Here is a 15,174-nt window from a genome sequence, read left to right on the forward strand (position 1 = left end):
CCTTAAAATTTTATAAAATTTCTTTCTAAAAAGGCCACATATCTTATATATAAAGGAAAGTTGTCAATTTAAATCAAATATGAAGAGTCACACCTCTATAATCAGATGTGTCTATTCAAAAAGGTACCTCTTAAATGTCAAACGGTGATTTCCTTGATTATAAAATCAAATCCATTTATTTTACTCTCTTAAAATTAACTCAGAGCATTTTTTAAATATCATTTCCTTCCTTAATCCAAACTGCTCTTTTCTTTTCCTCTCACAAAAAAATTAAAATAACTAAAATCCATCTTCTTCAAACCCCATAAAAGAACTATCTTCTGATCATCCTCAAGAGTCAGTAAGTGCTTTACCCATCAGTCCTTCTTATGAAATTCCTTAAACCCAAGGTGAAACTGTTCAGTCAAAACCTAAGCTCCAGTAAATGTCTTGCTGAGTTAGTCTTGGAAGAGGACTTAAATAAAGACTTTGGTTCTCCAATTAAACAAGAGATTTCTTAATCTGAAGGACCTGTTTCCTCAGAAAAACCAGAGTCTCCCAATGTTTCTCAAATCTATGTCGCCTCTAAAGAATGGAAAGGTACTAAAATTTCAAAAAAAAATTACAAGTGTCTGGTTACCCTACTTACTCTAAGTCAAACCCCATATTTGCCCAACTAGTTGAAGAAGAGATTCCTATAAAGAAGTCTCATACATTCAGCAGCGTAAACTGGGTAGCTGAGAATTTACTCTTACTGGAAAATGATTCCAAGGAAAGTTTAGTATGTGCAGAGTAATATATAGAAGGAGAAAGGGATGATTTGACAAAGGATGAGGAATTTATATTACCTCCAATTAAAGAAGAAAAAGAAGATAAGGATGAACATTCTGTGAGTTGGAAAATGAAGAGAATGAGGGACAGTAAAGGAAAGAAGAAAATGATTGACTCTATTGTACAGGTTATAAGATCTTACTCCACTAGGGGGTCTGAAAAGAAATTGCTAAAAAATTCTATGAAGAAAAGTAAGTCTTCTACCACTAAAGAAGAAAACTCAAGAAATCTATTATTGAGGAGGATAAAAATGTTGAAGTTGTGGAGGTTAGAGAAGATGAGGATATTGACTCTGATGTTGTTGCTGCAACTAAAAAGAGGAGACAAGAAGTTTATATTGCTGAGAGGACCAGGTCCTCCTATTCAAAGTCTGGAAGCCCTACAGGAACAAACCAGAAACATATAGATTTTAAGAAGAAGAAAATCTCTAAGGGACCTGGTCCCAAGAAGAGAAAAAATTATGAAAAAAAAGATCCAAGTATGAGCCCAAAATAATAAAAAAAAGGAGGAAGAAAAGAAAGACATGGCTAGAGAAGGAAGGATTGGAAGCCTGAAAACACAAAGGCTTTATCATAAAGAGTGTTTGATCCCAAGATCTATGAGAAAACTAGGATGGCAGAGTTGGTAGAGTATTTCAGGCACCAAGGATGGCTATATCTATTTGAGGAAGCAGCACCAGTGGTTTTTTAAAATGAAGTTAGAGAATTCTATTATTCAATAGATTTCTTAGAAGATGGATTAAGTCAATCTACATAGGTGCAAGGAAACAAAATAAGACTGGATAAAAAAACCTTGGGTGGAATTTTGGATATACCTTTTATTGGTTTGGGGACAGTTGTGAAGCAATAGCCTATAACTAAGTTCTTGATTGAGGCCTCAAAAGTGATTAGGACTTCAACAGCTGTAGTAAAGAAGAAGTTTCTAAAAAGTGAGTTTCAACTAATTTTTGAATTTATTGACAAGTTTCTGCTGTCAAGATCAGAGAAAAAGACCATTTCCTCTGGTGTTGATTTGTTGTTAATAGAATGTCTTAGTAAGTTTGAATTGATGAGTTTGCTTTCTCTAATAATAGAGCATATGAAGATGGTAATCCATTTAAAGGAAGGGAACCATGGAATGCCTTATGGATTCTTGTTTAACAATATCTTTAATATTTTTGTAGTGGTAGGGACTAGAGGAACACAAGGGACATTCAAACAAAAAATCAGTCTAAATATACTAGTGGAAAATAAATGCATTGAAGGGAAAGTGGGAACTTTGTCCCAGGTGTCTGAGCAATTGACTGTTCAAGAAAATCTAAACAAGGAAATAGAGAAGTTGATATTTAAACTAGACTCTAGGGATGGAAAGATAGTTCAACTGAAATTAAAAATTCAGTAGCTATCTTCTGAGGGACCAGGTTCTTCTGAAGAACTTGCAGCAAAAAACACTCAACTCAAGGTCAAGGTTGCAGTACTTATTGGTAAGGTTCAAGGACAAAATGCATAAGTAAAAAAACTTACCAAGCAGTTACTGGATTCCCACGATGTAGAGCATGCAATAATGGATATGTTACTAAAATCCCTTTCCCTTAAGCCCCCTCTACCTGAGCCCTATTCTCTATGTATTAGTCTGTCAATTCTGTGTTAGTTTCCAGTTCATGTTTCTTTTGTGGTCTTTGTAGCTAGTTGTTTTATATTTTTTTTGGTATATTGTAATTGTACTGATCCTACTTAATCATGAATGAATTTCCATTTGTGTGCTCCATCTATTTCCTCTTTATTTTAAAATCATTCCTCTAAGAAGTTAAGAAACTCAGGTATGTGGGGTTTGAACAAGGATAAGCTTTCATCCTTATGAACAAAATCTTTGATTTTTGCAATTAAAATTTATGAGATTTAAATTATGGTTCATACCCAATATCCATATTCTTGAAAGTATGACATTATTACGAGGTTTAAAGTTCTGTTAGAACAAGAATTTTTTTTTACTCATGCTTTCACTTATATGATTGTTACAATGAGATGAATTTTAGTATTTTTACATGAATTTCTGTGAGATAATGAATGATTTTAAGTTTAAGCTTGCAATGTCCCGGAAGTACCCCCTAGATGTCACACGGTGCTTAAGACCACAAATATCGCAAAGTTAACCTATGATATCTATTCAGCTTGAAACTCACATGAAAAGTGAACTCACATATATATGAACTTGAAGATAAACAATCTCGTATCTTAATAAAAGTATTGAACTTGGAAACCTTTAAACAAATTCTTTGAATTGGAAACCTAATCTGTCTGAAAAACCTCTACTAATGTTTAGAGAGCCACTGGGATAGACCTCAGCTGACCCAAACATAAAAACAAAATCAAATAATTAAAAAACTATCATCAAAAAATAGAATTCTGATAAACTGGGTCCTCAGGATATAAGGACTCACCAAAAGGTGGGATATAGGTGATGATGCCAATAGTTAATCATGCTGCTGGAAACGAGCACCAAACCTACATTATGAGACAATGTAGAACATAGACATTTATGTGGGTCAGTACCTTTGGCATATGCTGAGTATGTAGGGGTGAATGAATAAGTAAAAAATAACTGAATAAATAAGTAAACATTCAAATGATGCATGCTAAGCATAAATGACTCACTTTGAATCTAAATAAGGCAAAACACTGGAAGACCATAAACACGAACGATGAAGCATAAGGGTAAACTTTGTGAGCCATGACACATAGTTTCTAAAAGCTTTACTTTTCATTCTTTCTTATGGGGGATTCTTCTAACTAACATAAACCATGAGAGCTACCATGGAGTCCAATGTCTTACCCAAGTTGGGAGAGTTGTTCTATCCTTGCCATTGGAATAGAACCATAAGTGATAACTGAACTTCATCCATATTGGGAAAAAGCCTAACCTACGATGGCTTATAGTTTTTAGTATTTTAGGATACACTCATATGCATTCCCTTTTCAGTGATAAATACTACCCCTAGAATACTTATATACTCATACTTTAAGAAATCTACCTTCAAATAGAATAATGGTTTATAGAATAAAAACCAGTTATGCTTTTCTTTTCTTTAAATCATAATCAACATGAATAGTTGTGAATTTCATATCTTATCTTTAGATCAAAAGATCAATCTTTCCTTAATCATACTATAATTTATATGAATGAAGTTTCAAAAGCTTAAACTTCCTTGTGAACTTAATGATTGTACTTGGGACTTGGAATTCATGCTTTAATTTATAGGATTTCATGATAAAACATCATGCTCAATAATCACCATGAAATCTTTCAATAATATCTAGTCAAGATAATGAAATTTAAATCATAATACAAATCTTACAAGTCAAAGCATGAATATATGTAAACCTTGATGCACTTAAAGCTTTAAATCACATGGTGGTATAATACTTCAAGAATATGGCTATTTGGGTATGAACCATTCAAAATAAGTAAATTAAATCTCAAAAACATGAACTTTGGACATAACGATGAAAGAATAACCTTGTTCATAAACCAACATACCTGAAGTTTCTTAACTTGTGAAAAGAGCTTGAACCTTGGGACTTGAAAGATGAATTTTGGGAGAGGAACCCTAATCTTGATGTTCTTGAAGATAGAAGAAGGAAATTATTGTTATTTTATTAGGTAATATAGGGAAATAACGCCTCTTTCAGGGTTATGAGGCGTGAATTGGGAGTTATAAAAGGGGAAAAGACCAAAAATCCCTTTAACTGAGCTTTACAAAACTTGTTCGCCTGTATTTATGAGTCAAACATACTACTTGTATGGTGAGGGTATGACTAAGTCCATTAACTAGTAAGCTTGGCAGAATTAAGGATGGTATACACTGATTATAATACGAGTGGTAACATACGACTAGTATCATCTCCATACGACTTATAGCCCATACTCGTATCTTGGACTAAATCTTAGGGAGCCTACACTGATAAATTTATGACTTCTCTTCATACTAATAGTATGGTGATATTATGACTCTAAGGCTCAAGTTGTACCTACAATATAATGTACACCACCCTATACTATCTTGGATATGACTACAACATACTTCTTTTATGTTATATGTACTACTTAAGGGAGTGAGTCATATCACACAAACACTTCCATACACGGGGTATTACAATATCTCCCCCTTGGAAATATTCATCAGTGAATGTAATTCATCTAGGATTGGGACATGAAAAATAAACCACACCTCTACACCGAACTTATAATCAAGCCTATATCTATCACAAGGATCCAATCATTCACAATAACATATATGACTTAAAAATACTTAAACAGACTTAAGAAGGAAGAGTCTTGGCTGGAAATAACTATTTACCTTCGGTAGGGACTGAGTTGGAAGAAAAAAGGTGAGGATACTTGGTCATCATGTCTGCTTCAACTTCCAAAGTGGCCCCTTCAACTAATTGGTTTCTCCAAAGTACTTTTACTAATGCTACTTCCTTATTCCTTGGCCTTCGGACCTGCTTATCAAGTATCTCCATAGGAGTCTCTTCATATGTCAAGTTACCCTTGACTTCAAGACTCTCTAGAGGAACTACTAAGGACGGATATGCAATGCACATTTTGAGCCTCAAAATATGAAACATTGGATGAACCGCAGCTAACTCTGATGGAAGATTTAATTTGTAAGCAACCTCTCCTACATACTTTACTATCTTATATAGACCTAAAAATTGAGGACTCAGCTTTCCCTTCTTTTTGAATTTCATAATTCCCTTCATAGGCGACACCTTCAAAAATACCCAATCGCCCACATCAAACTTAAGCTCTCTTATTCTTACATCAGCATATGATTTCTAATGGCTTTGAGTAGTTTCTAATCTCTCACAAATCAACTAAACCTTTTCCATAGCTTCAATAATAGAGTCTGACCTAATCAAAGACACTTTACTAACCTCAAACCATCCTATAGGTGATCTACACCTATGCCTATTCAATAGTTCAAACGGATCCATCTGAATGCTAGCGTGATAACTTTTGTTAAAAGAAAACTCATTTAAAGGTATATGGTCATCCCAACTTCCTTTCAAGTCTAAAATACATGCCCTCAGCATGTCTTCCAATTTCTCAATTATACGTTCAGCCTAACCATCAGTGTACGGATGAAATGCAGTACTATGCTTAATCTTTGTACCAAGGACCCTTTAAAAAGACTCCAAAACTGTGAAGTAAATATATGTGCCTCTATCTAAAATGATGGATAAGGGTATTGTAACACCCTGAGTATGTACCCCGGACACATGATGGCCATGATTTAAATCATGGGAATGATTTAAACGTGCAGTAACAACATAGCTTTAATTCTAAAACCATGAACCAAGGATTTAACATAAAAATATTATCATTCTAACATGTAAGGATAAATTCCCATGAAAACAATTGCAAAAATAATGTCTATTCAAAATTCATAAAAACTTCATGGAAATAATTCATCATAAACATGTAATTTCATAGTTTAAAATACAAAGATGGATTCTTGGACTCCATGGGTGAAAAGGGCCCATGGATAAGCATTACACTTACCTTAATTGGTGAATTTATGAAGGTTCTTGATGATTTTTCTCGAAAATTAAGCTTGAATCCCTTGTTTCTTTTAAAGAGGCTAGGGTTTATTCTTGAGAGAGAATTCTTTATTTTGATAGAATTTTTGAATAAGATGACAAATTATGCCTTTAGGACCCTCAATCTCGTGCTTTGTGATGAATGGTGATTTTACCACTCATTCACACTAATTATCCATGCACATTACCTTGCTTTGAATGAGTAAATGATTCATAATCGTGACTAAATGTACTAATATCCAATCTTAGTTTAGAGTTGATAAGATTCAAAGATGTGGATTGGAGCTCAAAATGACCAAAAGAAAGCAAGAAAAGTGCAACTGAAGACCCGCAGCAGAAGGGCCTTAAGTATTACGATCGTGGTCTAATGAGTGCAGTTGTAGTAGTCAAAGATGGTCAGCCAACTGCAGTTGCATGAATCTACCACGTTCAGGGTAGATGCGGTTCAACCAATTTGGTGCGATCGCGGCTCAGTGAAAATATTTAGCCCAAGGACAAAATTGAAAATGCACGTGGTTGATCCCAATTTTGGCAAAAAAACTTAAACCCTAATGTATAATAATTCCATCTTTCCCAATTTTTAGGTTGAGCTTTTTAGTGGATAATCCTCCATTTTTTGGAGAAGAAAATACTATGTAAATTTTACGTGAAGAATACATTGGAGACTTTCTAAGTGGAAGATTTTCTCACTACCATTGTTGATATTGTGGGAGATCCAAGTTTGAAGTAACATTCACTTAAATATTCAACAATTTATTTTAATATAGATTATAGGTATATCTATGCTTATTTATCTTATATGTAGTTAAATCTCCCTCTTGGGGTTATGTATGAATAGGGGTTAAAGTATGTTTGGGTTGTTATTGTTAGCATCTATTTGATAGTTCATGTTTATAGGTTTTATCATTGCTATGCTAATTTGGTTGGGATATGATGGGTCAAAGCCCCAAATACCCACAGGGGTTTGATGAGTGAATGCTCCAAGCTCTAGAAAGCTCAAGGCCATCTTCAAAAGAAGGGTTTTGGGTAAAGTGTAGGAATCCATATCATCCTTGAAAGAGGGATGTGAAAACTAAAGCAATCATAGACAATTATTTATGTAGTTTGCTAAATTTTCACTATCTTACACATAAGGGTGAATGTGAGGTTGAACATACCATGGGTATCATTCTAGAAATGGGGACACGCCTATTAGGTATTCGAAAGAATCAATAGGTGAAAATTTGGTGTTTTGTCGAAAGAATAGCATTAAAATCTATAACCAAGCCTACCCATTTTTGACTTACAAAATTGATGTTAATCACTAACTCCCATATGTCACTCCTTTAGTAATGAATAATCCCAAGATTCATGCTTAATTGTTAAACTCTAATTATTCATAGCCTGAATTTATACTAGAAAATCCAAAAAGAAATACTAGTGTAGGAACCTATCTCCCCCATTTTGTATTTTTGTACCATTTGTTTGAATTTAACTTGTATCTGTCATTTCGAATTAACTTGATCGCCACTCACATTGTTCCTCATTGATTCGACCCTAACTCCAAAGTTGGGTAAATATATCGACAACGACCACCTTGCACTTAAATTAACGTGTAAGTTGAGCATTATCAAAAATGGCACCGTTGCCAGGGAATAATTTGGCATATTAGTTAGTTTGGAATTTTAGTTACTTGCTTGAATTCAAACTTGTATATATTTGTTGTGATTTTCTTTGTAGGTAGATTTTATTTTATTTTTACTTTTACCTATGGCATCTTCCACCAAGTATGAGTTGGATAGGTTGAAGTCCTATCTTAACAACCTATGTTCATATTATGATGGACTACACTTCAGGAGAGATTGTAACTATGCTCCTCGGAGAAAGACGGAATCACCATCTTGATCCATAAAAAGTATGGTTGTCTTTTGTGTAGTAGTTGAAATGGACATTGGGATGATTGTCCAAATGCCCCTCCCCCTATTATACTAACCGAATTGCTAGTTCTTCTTATAAGATTAATAGGTCTTATGATGAGAAGAGGGAAGAGCAACACACATAGTTCGATAGTTATAACCCAAAGTTTTTAGCTATTTTGGATCGGGTAGATGCAATAGGGGAGAATATAAAATACATGTATCAAGAATGGACAGGTCTCAAGAAGGAGGTAATGGGCAAAGAATAAAAGCTTGAAACATCCCCTAACATGTCCATCTCCCGAGATGAGGTTTTTCAAGAAGAGAAACTAATCTATAATGACAAGCTTGGTAGCGAAAACTCCTCGGTGACTTCCCAATAATCTGACTCATATGAGGAAAAAGAAGGAAAAATAAAATAAATGATACTAAATTCAAGAGAAGAATCAAAACAAATCTCTTATAATGACTCTAGTTCATTTTGTGATGAAAATGCTTCGGAGGAGGCTAACCCAAAGTTAGGTGTAGGATCTTGTTACCCACTTTTCAACATCACGCTTTGAGGATGTGATGAAGATCCATCCCTTTGAAAAAATGGAGGATTGTGGGATGACAAAGTCCGACTCTTATATTTTGGAGTTTGACATTCCAAGGGACCATATAGAACCCCATCCATCAAATTCTACGGAGTTAATTTCCGATGTACAAGGAATAGCCTATTGATTTACTTACTATTACCTAAGGATCCAAATCAAAAATCTGATGTGAAGTTGGGTAAAAGGTTCAAGTCCTGAAAATGGTGAGATCGAAGCTTGCTCGTCATTCCCTAATATTTTCCAAGTTTCATCTTGGGAAATTTGAATCTTCTGCCCCATTGCTGCTCATTGAATATTAAATGAAAGCTGGGATGGAGATTCAAATTTTCTAAGTGGAAATATAAAAGTAAAGAGTGGAGGCGTCACTCCATGATATTAAACTAAGTGCTACGAGGAATTTTGATCAAATTTGGAAAAGAAAAGTATGAAATTGGCAAGTTTGGACTGACTAGAAAAGGCAGGAACCATGTTTGTCTGGTCTCAGTTACCGTGACCGCGGTCTTTGCCTTCGCAATTATAGAGACCGCGTGACTGTGATCATAGAACTATGACCACAATCGCAGTCTAATCATCTTAAAAAACATTCAAATGCTATTTCCACCACGCAATTCTTCTAATTTTTCTCTCAAAATACTCTTTAATTTGTGGCTTTGCATTGCATTTTCAAGAACCAACTCATCTTGTGCATCTTCTTAATCGGAAAGTTGTCTCAATTTCTTTGGTTTTGTTATAATCACATGCTTTGAACCCGTAGTGTAGAAAACGACCTAAATTAGTAATTTCAATTGCAAAATACATGCCTAGTTGAAACTTTTACTGTGGTTAGCTGTTATAGTAGGTGTACATGCTAATGGGAAAGTCTTGAGTACCCAAATTGATATTTTAAAAGATTGAAATAAGCGTGTACTCCATGTGTTCGATCGAATGCACCAATGAGTTTATTTTGATTTATTTCAAGTTTAGGGGCTACAATCACACATTCTAGGCTTTAGTTAAGTATTTATAATATTGTCATGCCTAGTTGAAAAAAGGAATTGGGGTTATAATCTCATTTTGAGCACTGCACAGAAGCTGTCAATTTCGGTCTCAGGTACCATGATCGTGGTCCCAATGACTGTGATTGTGTCACCCCGGTCGCAGTCATCACTCCATGATCCCCATACCTGAGGAAAAATTCAAGCCGACATCAAAATTTTTGCACATCCTTAGTTGCCCCCGAAACATACCATAACACTACCACATGAGCTTATATGTTTGATCTAGCATATTTTTGGTGTAATAGGACTAATGATGGCCTAAGTGCATTGTTTACAGGATCTAAGCTTCAGAAATAGAGGGATTTGACAACACCAGATTCATGATGTCGGAATGTTGAAACCTCTACAATGTGGATTTGCACTGGACAAAATCACTCCCTGAAAGGTGTATTAGCTTCAATAAAGTAGAGGAAAAGTTCTCAAGCTTTGATGCTAGACTCACTCAAACTTGGTGGTTATGCTTTGCCCCAAAATCCTGTGTTGCTAATGAGCATTAGGTGCGTGAATTCTATGCTAACTTAAGTGTAGTTTCTTTCACAAACCCAATGATAATGATTCGAGAGAAGCAAGTAAACTTTGGGATAGAGCATATCAACGTGGTGTATGGACTCCCAAATGATAACATGGGAAAGTTCCATGAAAAATCATGTAAGCCAGGGACCTGGATGGTAAATATTTTATGTGCCGGCAAAGATGTTCCTCGGGCCACTACCAAGAGAGACATTCTGATGAATGACTTCATAGCTGAGGCCAGACTTTGGATGAATATTATCTGTAGCCGAGTATCATCATGCACTTATATAACCATTGTTGCAAACTTATGAACTCGAATGGTGACATGTCTTCTCTCTGGCATCACCCTAAATATGGGCAAGATTGTGCATTTAGAATGGAGGTACATCAGAAATCATAGAGGTACATATTTTTTCCTCCCTTCCCTTATCACAGAGCTGTGCAGGAGGGCATAAGTGGAGAGTATGCTACAGATACCTGGGGACCCCCAAGCCCCCACATCTTTCCACTTAAATTTATAAGTAAGGGCGCCCCGGGCCAAAGCAAGAAGAGGAAGACGGACCCTGACAAATTGACCCAAGAGGACACAGACTCTTGTAGGCCTTCATCAGTCAACTTTCTTAATGATATATTAGTTTAGATGTAGGTTGTTAGAGATCTACTATCTATACTACCTCAGGTACCAAGAGAGTCTTCCACCACTCGTCACCCATACGTAGCTTAGTCAGACTATAAGAGATATAGGGAGAAGTAGGTAAAGTAAGGAGCCACTATAGCCCATTTGGAGAGAGCTTATTCATCCTTGTCTGCTTCTCATAGATACCTCAAAGACTCACATAAGAAGATGATGAAGAAAGAAAATATGAGAGATAAATTTTTCAGAAAGTTATGTAAGGGGGTGAAAGGCATCTTCAAGGTGCTCAAATTCAACCATCCACTACCTTCACCAAGATTAGATAGTGAGGAGGAGTCACCTATAGAGTGTTCTGCTGATGATGCAGGTGGTGGTGACATCGAGTAAGTAGGAGAAGATAGCTCGTGATACGGATATAGGGAGCCCTTTTTTCTCTTGTCTTCTTGCCCATGCAGTGCGGACACAGCAGTCCTTTCAATAGAGGGTGGCCCCAGATTTATTTATATTGTTTTGGTGCATTTTATGGATTATTATGTTTTTTAGTGTTAGTTTTCTTTTTACCTTACAGTTAGTTTGATTCTGATTGAGACATAGGTGCAGGGGAATTTTGAGTACCTGTAGCATGAGTGTCAAGAATGCAAGGTAAGTTTGAGTGCCTGTGGCATTTTATTTTGTTAAAATTAGGGTAAATTTATACACCATGGGCGAAGTCTGAGTAGCCATATAGTTAGCTTGCCCATTTTGAACCTAATTGTGAGACTAAGGCTTTAGTTGTAGCCGTAGTTTAGTGAATTGTTCGAGATGCTAATGCAAACCAAGAAACCCCCTCCGTCCAAAATTTAAAAAAAAAATATCAAGGGCATGGACGTGAGCAATTTTGTAACAAAACTTCTTTTCTTTTTGTGGCTCTACAGATTTTTGACTTGTCAATAATGATAAATACTCCACTTATGTCTCTAGTGGGAGGGACATTTGATCTCCCTTAGTGTATTTTACATGTCATGTGTGGTGAGATATTGGTATTCATCTTTTGTACACCTGTGTTATCTAGAACTTTCCCCGTTAGTTTTTCAAAGCTAATGTTAATTGTATTTGGTTGGAGAAATGATCTTATGCCACCTTTGTGATTTTGGAAGCCCACTCTATCCTTAAAAAAAATCCTACCCAAGAATTAATATAATCCCTAGTTGCCCACTTTGAGCCTTTGGACCTTTCTTTGGCAAACACATCATAAGTCGTAAACCATTTTTTATTCCTCTTTTGAACCATACCTTTGTTGAACTTAAAAATGTAATTCGAGGCTAAAATCCTAAGTTAGGGGTGGGAAAGATTTATGGAAGTAAGTTTGGTGCCACAAAGACGTAGTTATAAACCTATTGTGCCAAGACCTTGAGAAGAACTGAATAGAAGAAGAAAAAGTCGTACAAAGGAAAGAATTGTGCAAAAGTGCAAGAAAAAGATATGGAAAAAGTTGGGTACACAAAGAATATAAAAGGTAGGCATGATAAAAGAGAGAAAATAAAGAAGAGTGGCCCATGGTCAAAAAGGAGGATTAAAAAAGTGTGATGTGGATGTTCAAGGAAGGATGTAGCCATATTATTCCCAAATGATATCCTACCCTAACCTTTGTGGTGGCAATTGAAAATAGGGGCAAGCCTATGGTATGACATTTATTGCATGGAGATTTCTTTTTTGAGGGAGAGAGTTGTCCGCTTAAAAATTCCTTGTTTCATGTTTTGTAGCTTGGTGTGAGGAATTCTTTTTCTTATAAGGTTGGCTTGAGAAACAAGTTGAGGTGGGTGATTTTGTTACCTTCCGACAATAAGGCAAATGGAGTATAGCTTATTTGTGGTCAAAAGAGAGTCATTTCTAAAGTATTGGTCGTTGTTTCTTAGTTGCTCTATAAAATCCTATGTATCCTTGAATGTTGTATCTTATGATGAGAGGTGTAGTGGAAGTTAGGTTAGCTCGTACGCAATAAACTATTTGTTGTGATGACTGAGCTCAATATCATTGTCAGATTTAAGGCGTAAAGCATGGGCATAGATAATGGTTATCTCATGGTAAGATGTAGTGTTGCTTGAGGACAAGCAAATGTTTTAAGTTGGGGGTGTTGATGAGTGGTGATTTTACCATTCATTCACACTAATTATTCGTGCACATTACCTTGCTTTAAATGAGTCATAAAAGTGACTAAATGCACTAATATCCACTCCTTGCAGGTATAGAGTTCATAAGATCAAAATATGTGGATTGGAGCTCAAAATGACAAAAAGGAAGCAAGAAAAGTGCAACTGAAGACCCGCAGCAAAAGGGCCTCAAGTACCGCGGTCACAGTCTGATGACTGCGGTCGTAGTAGTCAAAGATAGTCAACCAACCGTTGTTGCATGAGTCTTCCGTGGTCTTGGTAGATGCAATTGTGGCCAAGTTGGTACGATCACGGCTCATTAGAAATATTCATCCCAAGGGCAAAATTGGAAATGGACGTGGATGATCACAATTTTGGCATAAAGACTCAAACCCTAGCCTCATGTATAATATTTCCATCTTCCCAAATTTTAGGTTGAGCTTTTATAGTGAATAAGCCTCCATTTTTTTTAGAAGAAAATATTGTGTAAATTTTGGGTGAAGAATACATTGGAGACTTTCTAAGAGGAAGATTTTCTTATTACCATTATTGATATTATGGGAGATCCAATTTTGAATTAACATTTGCTTAAATCTTTAACAATTCATTTCAATGGAGATTATTGGTATATCAATGCTTATTTATCTTATGTGTAGCTAAATCTCCCTCTTGGGGTTATGTGTGAATAGGGGTTAATGTGTATGTGGGTTGTTATTGTTAGCATCTATTTGGTAGTTCATGTTTATGGGTTTTATCATTGTTATGCTAATTTGGTTAGGATTTGATGGGTGAAAACCCCAAATACCCACATAGGTTTGATGAGTGAAATCTCCAAGCTCTATCTTCTAAAAAAGGATTTTGGGTGAAATGTAGGAATCCATATCATCCTTGAAAGAGGGATATGGAAACCAAACTAATGATAGACAATTATGTGTATAGTTTGTTAAATTTCACTATCTTACACATAAGGGTAAATGTGAGGTTGACTATACCATGGGTATCATCCTAGAAATAGGGATGCCTAGATTAAGGTTGTGGTTACAAATTGTTGAACGCACCTATTAGGTATTCGAAAGAATCAATGGGTGAAAGTTTGGTGTTTTGTCGAAAGACTAGCATCAAAATCTATAACCAGGCCTACCCATATTTGACTTACTAAATTGATGTTGATCACTAAATCCCATATGTTACTCCCTTAGTAATTCATAATCCCAAGATCCGTGCTTAATTGTTAAACTCTAATTATTCATAGTCCCGAATTTATACTAGAAAATCCAAAAAGAAATACTAGTGTAGGAACCTATCTCCCCCATTTTATCTTTTTGTACCATTTGTTTGAATTTAACTTGTATCTATCATTTCAAATTAACTTGATCGTCACTCACATTGTTCCTCGTGGATTCGACCCCGACTCCAAAGTTGGGTAAATATATAGATGATGATTTTCTTGAACTTAAATTGGCGTGTAAGTTGAGCGTTATCATTATAAACCAATTGGGTGAAGGGAAAATACACAATTGCCCTTGCAAAAATGAGAACAAAAGATGGAAAAATAAGGGTTCTGCTATGGGTTACGTGCTGCGGGCTCTGGACCACCGAACTAACCCATTCATTGTGGGCTCTTCTGTAGGCATCCCTACCAGTGCTCGAAGGGCGCGCTGTGGGCTCTGGACCACTGAACTGACCTACGCATTGTGGGCTCTTCCGTAAGCATCCCTACTAGTGCACTGGAGGGCGCGCTGTTGGATTATCCTGATTCTGCTTCTGTTTTAGTGATCCAAACACACCTCTAAACTCGTCCAAAAGTTTTAAAACTCACTCAATATGTACTATTGATAACCCCGATCATTAATCAACTTAAAAATTAATGTACCGAGGTCGGAAATATCAAAAATAAAATCATTGAAGTTTAAGGGGCTTTGGAAATTACTAAGTCCTAACCCAGTGAAATTTTCTAATTCTTGGACCACTTTAACAT

The sequence above is a fragment of the Capsicum annuum genome, chromosome 10 (genome assembly GCF_002878395.1).
Source record: "Capsicum annuum cultivar UCD-10X-F1 chromosome 10, UCD10Xv1.1, whole genome shotgun sequence".
Lineage (NCBI taxonomy): Eukaryota > Viridiplantae > Streptophyta > Magnoliopsida > Solanales > Solanaceae > Capsicum > Capsicum annuum.